A 13,231-nucleotide genomic window follows, 5' to 3' on the forward strand; every position below is an offset into this window, starting at 1 on the left:
CGGGTTAGGGCCAGGCCGTGCGCACCCTAGCCAAGGTGCTGGGCTGGTGAAGGAGGTTCCCCGTAACGATGTCAATATCTACCCAGAGTACATCCTGCCAGGCATCGCCACCTAGCGCAGGACGACGCTCATCGTCAGGCTGGCATACGCAGGTCAGTTGGGCTGACAATGACCACGGGTCGCTCTAAATATGATTACACACTTAATGGTCCAAAGGTTGACAGTATTTATGTTGTTTGTAATGCCTATCCATTCACCTCTCTCCTTTTCTCAGAGAACATAGCCCACCTGGCTGAGACAGCTTTGCGTTTTTTAGAGCTCGTTCAGGAGAATAACCTGAATATGGAGCACGACTTGAATGGGGAGGACAAAGAGGAGACCCTCCACCCCAACGAGAACTACGACTCTGGTAATTTTAAGGCCTCCTCTTCTCAAATATCAGATCGGAGGTAGAGGTTTATCACCGAAACATGGATACTGAATGCCCCACCGAACGCTCCCTTGGGAAAATTATATTCTGTTCTGACTTCCTGTTCCTCCTGACAGAGCTGCAGGCGCTTCATGAGATGGTGCAGCAGAAGGTGGTTACGTTACTGAGCGACTCGGAGAACATCGTCAAGCAGTCTCTGATGGAGAATGGCATCACGCGGCTCTGCGTGTTCTTTCGGCCGGCAGAAGGCCAACGACGTGCTCCTGTCCCACATGATCACTGAACGACAAGAATGACTGGCACCTCCGGGGAGCCTTCTTCGACAGCATCGTGGGTAAGGGGCAGGACTGTGTCACAGACACGGTGCCCACACTTAGTCACTCAAATATGCTAATGGCAAAAGCAGGATGTGTACATGCAGGAAGTCTCCGAGATATAGAGATCCTAGAATGTATTTTCTCTTCATGACCCGTCTTTCACTTTCCACTCTCTCCCTGCCTCCCCCTCCTCCCCACTTCCTCTTGGTCTCTGTCTTTTAATTTTCTCTTTTACTCTCCCTCTTTCCATCTCTCTCCCTCTCTCCCTCTTTCCATCTCTCTCTCTCTCTCTCTCTCTCTCTCTCTCTCTCTCTCTCTCTCTCTCTCTTTCCATCTCTCTCTCCCTCTTTCCATCTCTCTCTCCCTCTTTCCATCTCTCTCTCTCTCTCTCCCTCTCTTTCCATCTCTCTCCCTCTCTTTCCATCTCCCTCCCTCTCTTTCCTTCTCTCTCCCTCTCTTTCCATCTCTCTCTCTCTCCCCCTCTTTCCATCTCTCTCTCTCTCTCTCCCTCTCTTTCCATCTCTCTCCCTCTCTTTCCATCTCTCTCTCGTTCCATCTCTCTCCCTCTCTCCATCTCTCTCTCTCTCTCTCCCTCTCTTTCCATCTCTCTCTCTCCATCTCTCTCCCTCTCTTTCCATCTCTCTCCCTCTCTTTCCATCTCTCTCCCTCTCTTTCAATCTCTCTCCTGCTCTTTCCATCTCTTTCCCTCTCTCCCTCTCTTTCCATCTCTTTCCCTCTCTCCCTCTCGTTCCATCTCTTTCCATCTCTCTCTCTCTCTCTTTCCATCTCTCTCTCTCTCTCCATTTCCTCCAGGTGTGGCGGCGTACGTGGGCTGGCAGAGCTCATCCATCCTGAAGCCCCTCCTGCAGCAGGGTCTGAGTGATGCGGAGGAGTTTGTCATCTACAAGGCCCTCAACTCTCTCACCTGCATGTGCCAGCTGGGCCTGCTGCAGAAACCACACATCTACGAGTTTGTCAGTGACATCGGTGAGATGGGGTAGAGAGGAGCTTAGAGACGGCAGGAGAAGGATAATGTTGTTATTATACTATGTATAAAAGGCACTTGTTGTGATGAACTTTTCCCCTTATTTTGAAAGCCCCATTCCTGTGCCACCCCAACCTGTGGATCCGCTACGGGGCGGTGGGCTTCATCACCGTGGTGGCCCAGCATCTCAACATAGCAGTCTACTGCAAACTGATGCCTCACCTCAACCCCTTCATCACCCAGCCCATCATACAGGTAAGACCTCCACACACGCTCACTTACCATCTTCACGTGTAACACATTGAAAGAATCTCCCAGACTCTTATTAAATGATGTTATGTGGTGCTATTCTATGGTGTGCTGTACTTTGCTATGCTTGGTTATGGTGTGCTGTATTGTGCTATGTTATGGTGTGCTGTATTGTGCTATGCTTGGTTATGGTGTGCTGTATTGTGCTATGTTATGGTCTGCTGTACTTTGCTATGCTTGGTTATGGTGTGCTGTATTGTGCTATGCTTGGTTATGGTGTGCTGTATTGTGCTATGTTATGGTCTGCTGTACTTTGCTATGCTTGGTTATGGTGTGCTGTATTGTGCTATGTTATGGCGTGCTGTACTTCGTTATGTTATGAGGTGCTATGTTATGAGGCACTATGTTATGGTGTGTTGTACTGTGCTATGTTATGGTGTGCTATGCTAGGTTATGGTCTGCTGTGCTATGTTATGGTGTTCTGTGCTATGTTATGGTATGCTATGTTAGTGTATACTATGCTATGTTATACTGTGCTATGTTATGATGTACTGTGCTATGCTATGTTATGGTGTGCTGTACTGTGCTATGTTATTGTGTACTGTGCTATATTATTGTGTGATGTACTGTGCTATATTATTGTGTGATGTACTGTGCTATGATATGGTGTACTGTACTATGTTATGGTGTACTATGCTATGTTATGTTATGGTGTACTATGCTATGTTATGGTGTGCTATACTATGTTAGTGTATACTATGCTATGTTGTACTGTGTTATGGTGTACTGTACTGTGTTATGTTATGGTGTGCTGTACTGTGCTATGTTATGCTGTGCTATACTATGGTCTACTGTGCTATGTTATGGTATGGTATACTATGTTATGGTGTACTATGCTATGTTGTGGTGTGCTGTGCTATGTTATGGTGTACTGTGCTATGTTGTGGTGTACTGGGCTATGTTATGCTTCCATCACGTGGACTGGGATATGTTTCGTATTGCGTCAAACAACAACATTGACGAATACGCTGATTCGAGGAGCGAGTTCATTAGAACGCGCGTTGAAGATGTCGCAATTGAAGTAGGATCGCAATTCAACTGCTCAGACACAAGAGGTATGTGGCAGGGTCTACAGTCAATCACGGATTACAAAAAGAAAACCAGCCCAGTCACGGACCAGGATGTCTTGCTCCCAGGCAGACTAAATCACTTTTTTGCCCGCTTTGAGGACAATACAGTGCCACTGACACAGCCCACAACCAAAACATGCGGACTCTCCTTCACTGCAGCCGAGGTGAGTAAAACAGTTAAACGTGTTAACCCTCGCAAGGCTGCAGGCACAGACGGCATCCCCAGCCACGCCCTCAGAGCATGCGCAGACCAGCTGGCTGGTGTGTTTACGGACATATTCAATCAATCCCTATCCCAGTCTGCTGTTCCCACATGCTTCAAGAGGGCCACCATTGTTCCTGTTCCCAAGAAAGCTAAGGTAACTGAGCTAAACGACTACCGCCCCGTAGCACTCACTTCCGTCATCATGAAGTGCTTTGAGAGACTAGTCAAGGACCATATCACCTCCACCCTACCTGACACCCTAGACCCACCTAGACCCTACCTGACACCCTAGACCCTACCTGACACCCTAGACCCACCCTACCTGACACCCTAGACCCACACCCTAGACCCACACTTTGCTTACCGCCCAAATAGGTCCACAGACGATGCAATCTCAACCACACTGCACACTGCCCTAACCCATCTGGACAAGAGGAATACCTATGTGAGAATGCTGTTCATCGACTACAGCTCAGCAACTCAGCATTTAAAACCATAGTACCCTCCAAACTCGTCATCAAGCTCAACCCTGAGTCTCGACCCCGCCCTGTGCAACTGGGTATTGGACTTCCTGACGGGCCGCCCCCAGGTGGTGAGGGTAGGTAACAACATCTCCACCCCGCTGATCCTCAACACTGGGGCCCCACAAGGGTGCGTTCTGAGCCCTCTCCTGTACTCCCTGTTCACCCACGACTGCGTGGCCACGCACGCCTCCAACTCAATCATCAAGTTTGCGGACGACACAACAGTGGTAGGCTTGATTACCAACAACGACGAGACGGCCTACAGGGAGGAGGTGAGGGCCCTCGGAGTGTGGTGTCAGGAAAATAACCTCACAGTCAACATCAACAAAACTAAGGAGATGATTGTGGACTTGAGGGAACACCCCCCTATCCACATCGATGGAACAGCAGTGGAGAGGGTAGTAAGTTTTAAGTTCCTCGGCGTACACATCACAGACAAACTGAATTGGTCCACTCACACAGACAGCATCGTGAAGAAGGCGCAGCAGCGCCTCTTCAACCTCAGGAGGCTGAAGAAATTTGGTCTCCTGAGCACTCACAAACTTCTACAGATGCACAATCGAGAGCATCCTGTCGGGCTGTATCACCGCCTGGTACCGCAACTGCTCCGCCCACAACCGTAAGGCTCTCCAGAGGGTAGTGAGGTCCGCACAACGCATCACCGGTGGCAAACTACCTGCCCTCCAGGACACCTACACCACCCGATGTCACAGGAAGGCCATAAAGATCATCAAGGACAACAACCACCCGAGCCACTGCCTGTTCACCCCGCTATCATCCAGAAGGCGAGGTCAGTACAGGTGCATCAAAGCTGGGACCGAGAGACTGAAAAACAGCTTCTATCTCAAGGCCATCAGACTGTTAAACAGCCACCACTAACATTGAGTGGCTGCTGCCAACACACTGACTCAACTCCAGCCACTTTAATAATGGGAATTGATGGGAATTGATGTCAAATATATCACTAGCCACTTTAAACAATGCTACTTAATATAATGTTTACATACCCTACATTATTCATCTCATATGTATACGTATATACTGTACTCTATATCATCTACTGCATATTTATGTAATACATGTATCACTAGCCACTTTAAACTATGCCACTTTGTTTACATACTCATCTCATATGTATATACTGTACTCGATACCATCTACTGCATCTTGCCTATGCCACTCTGTACCATCACTCATTCATATATCTTTGTACATATTCTTTATCCCTTTACACTTGTGTGTATAAGGTAGTAGTTTTGGAATTGTTAGCTAGATTACTCGTTGGTTATTACTGCATTGTCGGAACTAGAAGCACAAGCATTTTGCTATACTCGCATTAACATCTGCTAACCATGTGTATGTGACAAATAAAATTTGATTTGATTTGGTGTACTGTGCTATGTTGTGGTGTGCTGTGCTATGTTGTGGTGTGCTGTGTTATGGTGTGCTGTGCTATGTTGTGGTGTGCTGTGTTATGTTGTGGTGTGCTGTGCTATGTTGTGGTGTGCTGTGTTATGTTGTGGTGTGCTGTGTTATGTTATGGTGTGCTGTGTTATGTTGTGGTGTGCTATACTATGTTATGGTGTACTGTACTAGGCTATGCTATGGTGTACTGTGCTATGTTATGGTGTACTGTACTATGCTGTGTTATGGTATACTGTACTATGCTATGTTATGGTGTACTGTACTATGCTATGCTATGGTGTACTGTGCTATGTTATGGTGTACTGTACTATGCTGTGTTATGGTGTACTGTACTATGCTTTGCTATGGTGTACTGTACTATGCTGTGTTATGGTGTACTGTACTATGCTGTGTTATGGTATACTGTGCTTTGCTATGGTGTACTGTACTATGTTATGCTATGGTGTACTGTACTATGCTTTGCTATGGTGTACTGTGCTATGATAAGGTGTACTGTGCTATGCTATGTTATGCTAAGGTGTACTGTACTATGCTATGTTATGGTGTACTGTGCTATGTTATGTTATGGTATACTGTGCTATGCTATGTAATGGTGTACTGTGCTATGCTATGTTATGGTGTACTGTGCTATGTTATGTTATGGTATACTGTGCTATGTTATGTTATGGTATACTGTGCTATGATAAGGTGTACTGTACTATGCTGTGTTATGGTATACTGTACTATGCTATGTTATGGTGTACTGTGTTATGTTATGGTATACTGTGCTATGCTATGTTATGGTGTGATACTGTGCTATGTTAAATGAGGCTGTGTTTCCTCTCAGATTGATAAAGAGATAGTACTTCTGAGTGTGCTGAAGGAGCCAGTGAGCCGCTCCATCTTCGACTACTCCCTGCGCTCTTCCGCCACCTGCTGCTGCGGCAGAAGAAGCGCAGCGGCTCACTCCCAGAATGCCCCATTCCGGAGGACCCCGCCATTGCCCAGCTGCTTAAGAAACTGCTCTCTCAGGTCAGAGGGCGGGGTGATGTCTCAACGTTACATGGATGGGAAATGTAATGTCTCCATATAATGCACAACGTTTGACCATTATTGTTATGATGATGATGATCACAACGATGGTGATAATTGTTTATTCTAGGGGATGACGGAGGCTGAAGAGGACAAGCTGCTAGCACTGAAGGACTTCATGCTCAAGTCCAACAAGGCCAAGGCCAACATGGGAGACCAGAGCCACCTGGGGGAGGCAGTCCAGAGCGGGGTCATTGACCTGGCCACGCTGGGCATCATGGGACGCCAGGTGGACCTGGTCAAACCTAAACAGGAGGCCGAGGACAAGAGAGGTAGGGACGCCACTGACACCTGGTGGTCAAAGTACACCCCTGTAATAGCAGAGGGGTACACAAACCCAAAGGCTGCATTTACACAGACACCCCAATTCTGATCTTTTGCCCAATTATTGAAGAAAAAAAACACTTGTGTGTAGACACTGAAAAGATTGGATAGGTTGATTTATAGTTGTTATATTTTCCCCATGTTTGATATCAATGACCTGTCATTTCTGTTTGCAGACTTCATCACCACAGCATCTGGTATATTGCTGGTGTGGTTTAGCCTGTAATGATGTGCATAACAAATAATCCCATACAGACATCATTTCCCCCAGATTACCCACATCGCCTCATTACATTTAATTCACTAGATGGGTTAAACTGCATCAGGACAAGCAGAGTTTTCACATTTCTCATTACCTCTGTGGCTGTCAACACACGACAGAGCAGGACATGTTAGTGTTCAGTTCAAACCTTTATTTGGCTATTCCTGCGGCAGCACACAAACATCTTCTTTTCCCTGTAGTCAAATAAAATGTCCGACTGGTCTTGAGTTTTGTTAACATACCAGGCAGACTCCCATAAGGGGAAATCACGTTTTGTTAAAAAGGCGTGTGTGCTCTCTGGCAGTAGTGTAAACAATGGATCTAAGGCCCTTAGTCTGTTTAAGTAACACTATACCAGTTAAATCCCATATGAATACTCCATGGTATTCAATAGAAAGTATTTATTCAGGGACATACTGAAAGATTGTGTTATGTATCTACGCCATAGGATAACAGGTACAGTATATTAACATCTAACCTGTTTGGCGTTTTGGAGTGTTTTTTCATAGGCACTGTTAGTATCTTGTCTGACACAATTTACGGTGGGCTAAAAGTAACTGTGTGTTGCAGCTGGTATGTTTCAATCGCATGGAACTGTCCTTTTGGAGTGTTGGACTGCTGCTGGTGACTAATTTAACTACTCACTATAACATGTCCTGTGATTAGCATATCCCCCAGCTCCCAACTGCTTCACGTAGTCTGGTGGTCTTAAAACCTGTTGTATCTGCATTGGCCTTCAACTCCTTTTAATGCCTGCCGTCTCCCGTTAGTATTTTCATTAGATGTTTGAAACCGTAGTGCCTTCTCCATGGCTTATTGGAAGAGCTGAAAATAGGGAGCCCCCTTCAACTTAATGGCTATTTAATCCAACAGTCCCCAAGCTTTTGACCTCCAGTGCTGAATGCTTCTTAACTAGTGTTTCTTAGCTTTTTCTGTATTTCTCTTTCTGTCTTCAGCCCGGAAACACACCAAACAGGACTCCAACATGAATGAAGAGTGGAAGAGCATGTTTGGCTCTCAGGAGTCAGCGGCTACGGCACCACAGCTCCCCACGGTACATAAGAGGTTAACCTATGATGTCTGCTAAGAATAAGCAGGGACGAGGGTTGAATGATCTATTGATTGATATACTAATTGATTTATTTTATAGCCTGGTCCACTCTGGTAGTCTACCTTCTATCTCTGTGTACTCCACCAGGTGCCTGAAGGGGCGGGGACTCAGACCAGGAAGACCACAGCCTCCCTTGGTGTCCCTGTGGGGCAGTCTGCAGGCGCAGTCTCAACCTATCAGCGTCGTCTCAACACGTGCAAGGCGGAGCTTCAACATCTGGTGCAGCAGAAAAGGGAGCAGTGCAGCGCAGAGCGCATGGCCAAGCAGATGATGGAGAGCGCTGAATGGGAGAGTCGTCCGCCTCCGCCAGGTAAAGTAGTGCCATAAAGTAGTGCCACGTCCCTGTAAAAATAAAATAAAGTAAAACTATTGACTCCACAATGTATTCTTTTTTGGTCATTATATTGTTGAATATACCACTAGAGGTGTGTTTCTTGCCAATTTGGACTAAGCACAGCAGAAATGTCAACAAGCAGTAGGGTTAGTCAGGGCCCCTCCACATCCACATTGTGTTGTTGTTTCGCTCTGCAGGGTGGCACCCTAAGGGTCTTCTAGTGGCCCACCTCCATGAGCACAAGTCTGCTGTCAACCGTATCCGTGTGTCAGACGAGCACTCCATCTTCGCCACGGCCTCCAACGACGGCACCGTCAAGGTCTGGGACAGCCAGAAGATGGAGGGCAAAACCACTACCACCAGGTACGCCAACCAAATAGTAACCAATAACCAACCAGTTAACCAAGTAGTAACCAACAATCAACCAGTTAACCGAGTAGTAAACAACAACCAACCAGTTAACCTAGTAGCAACCAACCAGTTAACCAAGTAGTAACCAACAATCAACCAGTTAACCAAGTAGTAACCAACAATCAACCAGTTAACCGAGTAGTAACCAATAACCAACCAGTTAACCAAGTAGTAACCAATAACCAACCAGTTAACCAAGTGGTAACCAACAATCAACCAGTTAACCAAGTGGTAACCAACAATCAACCAGTTAACCAAGTAGTAACCAATAACCAACCAGTTAACCAAGTGGTAACCAACAATCAACCAGTTAACCAAGTAGTAAACAATAACCAAGTAGTAACCAATAACCAACCAGTTAACCAAGTTGTAACCAACAATCAACCAGTTAACCAAGTAGTAAACAACAACCAACCAGTTAACCTAGTAGCAACCAACCAGTTAACCAAGTAGTAACCAATAACCAACCAGTTAACCAAGTAGTAACCAATAACCAACCAGTTAACCAAGTAGTAACCAATAACCAACCAGTTAACCAAGTGGTAACCAACAATCAACCAGTTAACCAAGTAGTAAACAACAACCAACCAGTTAACCAAGTAGTAACCAATAACCAACCAGTTAACCAAGTGGTAACCAACAATCAACCAGTTAACCAAGTAGTAAACAATAACCAACCAGTTAACCAAGTAGTAACCAATAACCAACCAGTTAACCAAGTTGTAACCAACAATCAACCAGTTAACCAAGTAGTAAACAACAACCAACCAGTTAACCTAGTAGCAACCAACCAGTTAACCAAGTAGTAACCAATAACCAACCAGTTAACCAAGTAGTAACCAATAACCAACCAGTTAACCAAGTAGTAACCAATAACCAACCAGTTAACCAAGTGGTAACCAACAATCAACCAGTTAACCAAGTAGTAACCAATAACCAACCAGCTCCAGTTTAGCTAAAACTGGAATCTGTAGCGGTGAAACTGACACGTCCGCTTGCAGTATTACAACAACAAAGACGTTACTTCAAACATATTTTGCACATCATTGAACGTGCGACAGAACAGCAGATTATGTACTGTGATTTTTGTTCACCACGATGCAGGATGCTCCTCTGCCACATTTAAAAACAATAACAAACGTGTCTGCGGCCACCAGTGGTGCTGCTTCACCTTATGCAGATCACAACTTTAAGGAGTGGTTCTGGGTTAGGCCATCATTGAGGTGGGTTAGGCTTAGACCATCATTTGGGGTGGGTTAGACCATCATTGGGGTGGGTTAGACCATCATTGGAGTGGATTAGACTTAGACCATCATTTGGGGTGGGTTAGACCATCATTGGGGTGGGTTAGACTTAGACCATCATTGGGGTGGGTTAGACCATCATTTGGGGTGGGTTAGACCATCATTGGGGTGGGTTAGTCCATCATTGGGGTGGGTTAGACCATCATTGGGGTCGATTAGACCATAATTGGGGTGGGTTAGACTTAGACCATCATTGGGCTGGGTTAGACCATCATTGGGGTGGATTAGCCCATCATTGGGGTGGGTTAGACTTAGACCATCATTGGGGTGGGTTAGGCTTAGACCATCATTGGGGTGGGTTAGATTTAGACCGTCATTGGGGTGGATTAGACCATCATTGGGGTGGGTTAGACTTAGACCATCATTGGGCTGGGTTAGAACATCATTGGGGTGGGTTAGACCTAGACCATCATTGGGCTGGGTTAGAACATCATTGGGGTGGGTTAGACCATCATTGGGGTGGGTTAGACCATCATTGGGGTGGGATAGACCATCATTGGGGTGGGTTAGAACATCATTGGGGTGGGTTAGACTTAGACTATCCTTGGGGTGGGTTAGGCTTAGACCATCATTGGGGTGGGTTAGGCTTAGACCATCATTGGGGTGGGTTAGACATAGACCATCATTGGGGTGGGTTAGACCATCATTGGGGTGGGTTAGACCATCATTGGGGTGGGTTAGACCATCATTGGGGTGGGTTAGAACATCATTGGGGTGGGTTAGAACATCATTGGGGTGGGTTAGACCATCATTGGGGCGGCAGGGTAGCCTAGTGGTTAGAGTGTTGGACTAGTAACCGAAAGGTTGCAAGTTCAAATCCCGAGCTGACAAGGTACAAATCTGTCCTTCTGCCCCTGAACAGGCAGTTAACCCACTGTTCCTAGGCTGTCATTGAAAATTAGAATTTGTTCTTAACTGACTTGCCTAGTTAAATAAAGGTTAAATTTAAATTTAAAAAAAAAAAAATTGGGGGGTTAGAAATTGGGGTGGGTTAGAACATCATTGGGGGTGGGGTTAGACCATTAAAAATGCTTGTCTAGCTTTGGCTGTAAAGCATATTTTGGAAATCTGAGATGACAGGGTGATTAACAAAAGGCTAAGCTGTGTCTCAATATATTTAATTTGTGATTTTCATGAATAGCAATATTTTCTAGGGATATTTATGTCCGTTGCGTTATGCAAATTAGTTTCAGGCGATGATTACGCTCCCGCATGAGGGATGGGGAGTCAGTAGAGGCTCATCGGAGGAGGAACAGACATCAGCTCACCTTTTCACCGATGTGCTCTACCTGTGTTGACCATCTTAGATTTCCTTGGAATGCACTTGGATAAGGGCGTCACTCTGGAAAAGGGCGTCACTCTGGATAAGGGCGTCACTCTGTCACGACTTCTACCGAAGGTAACTCCTCTCCCTGTTCGGGCGGCGCTCGGCGCTACCGATCCCTTTTTCTTTTTCTGGTTGTTTTGTCTGTGTTCCTTTTCACACCTGGTTTTCATTGCTTTGATTTCTGTGGGTATATAGGGCACCTGTTACCTGCCGTAATTCGTGCAGGATTAAGCTTGTGAGTATTAGCGTTCAGTATTCTATACTGTTTATTGTTTTCGCATTGACGTATGTGTATGTAGTGTCGGCACTGTGGTTGTTCCTCCGTGTACTGACACGAGTTTGTTTTCCTTCGAGTGCGTTGTTTGGACATTCATCTGGGCCAATTTTGTATTGGTGGACTATGTGTACAGATCTCTACATTAAACACGCTTCTCCAAAAAATCCCTGCTCTCCTGCGCCTGACTCCTACACCTCTCACCGAGACGCACTTTATCACACACTCTGGATAAGGGCGCCACTCTGGATACGGGTGCCACTCTGGATAAGAGCGTCTGCTATAAATGACCAAAACGTTGATGGAAAAAATCATGAACAACAGGCCTCAACCCAACATGTGTGAATGTTTTGATGCTGTCTTACAGGTCAGTGCTGACGTACTCCCGCATCGGGGGCCACGTGAAGACGTTGACCTTCTGTCAGGGGTCACACTACCTGGCTGCTGCCTCAGACAACGGTTCCATCCAGCTCCTGGCCATCGAGGCCAACAAGTCCCCCAAATCACCCAAAGTTAACCCCTTTCAGACCAGGTATGTAATATCCATCATGGGTTGATCAAGAATAAAGTTGGTTTTATTTACTGTAGTTGATATAATTATTATTTATTGGATTTATATAACGCTTTTCTACCGAGGTACACAAAGCACTTTGAAGCTGGAGACTTATATTTCCCTCACTAACTTTAAACATCAGCTATCTGAGCAGCTAACCGATCGCTGCAGCTGTACATAGTCCATCTGTAAATAGCCCACCCAATCTACCTACCTCATCCCCATATGGTTTTTATTTACTTTTCTGCTCTTTTGCACACCAGTATCTCTACTTGCACATCATCATCTGCTCATTGATCACTCCAGTGTTAATCTGCTATATTGTAATTATGTGCTACTATGGCCTATTTATTGCCTACCTCCTCACACCATTTACACACACACTGTATATAGACTTTATTTTATTGTGTTATTGACTGTACGCTTGTTAATTCCATGTGTAACTCTGTTTTGTTGTTTGTGTCGCACTGCTATGTTTTATCTTGGCCAGGTCTGTTATATCGACTGTCCTCTCAGGTTGCTGCACCAGAAGGATGACGGCTGCGTGGTGGACGTCCACCATTTTAATTCTGGAGCCCAGTCTGTGCTGGCCTACGCCACGGTGAACGGCTCCCTGGTGGGCTGGGACCTGCGCTCCAACTCCAACGCCTGGACCCTCCGCCACGACCTCCACCTGGGCCTCATCACCTCCTTCACCGTGGACATGCACCAGTGCTGGCTCTGCCTGGGTGCGTGGGTGTTGGTGTGAGCATGTGGGTCATGTGTGGTGCATGTTGTGTGTATGAAAATACTTATTTTCCACCATAATTTGCAAATAAAGTCATTAAAAAGTCCTACAATGTGATTTTCTGGATTTTTTTTCTCATTTTGTCTGTCATAGTTGAAGTGTACCTATGATGAAAATTACAGGCCTCATCTTTTTAAGTGGGAGAACTTGCACAATTGGTGGCTGACTAAATACTTTTTTGCCCCACTGTATATATTTAGTTTTTTTT

General features: G+C 45.7%; 1 pseudogene; it reads left to right on the top strand.

Annotated features, from left to right (window-relative positions):
- Window positions 1-8: 8 nt before the first annotated feature.
- On the top strand, window positions 9-12,979 carry LOC116371509 (phosphoinositide 3-kinase regulatory subunit 4-like; annotated as a pseudogene).
- Window positions 12,980-13,231: the final 252 nt, after the last annotated feature.

Source organism: Oncorhynchus kisutch, unplaced genomic scaffold, assembly GCF_002021735.2.
Source record: "Oncorhynchus kisutch isolate 150728-3 unplaced genomic scaffold, Okis_V2 scaffold3337, whole genome shotgun sequence".
Classification (NCBI taxonomy): domain Eukaryota; kingdom Metazoa; phylum Chordata; class Actinopteri; order Salmoniformes; family Salmonidae; genus Oncorhynchus; species Oncorhynchus kisutch.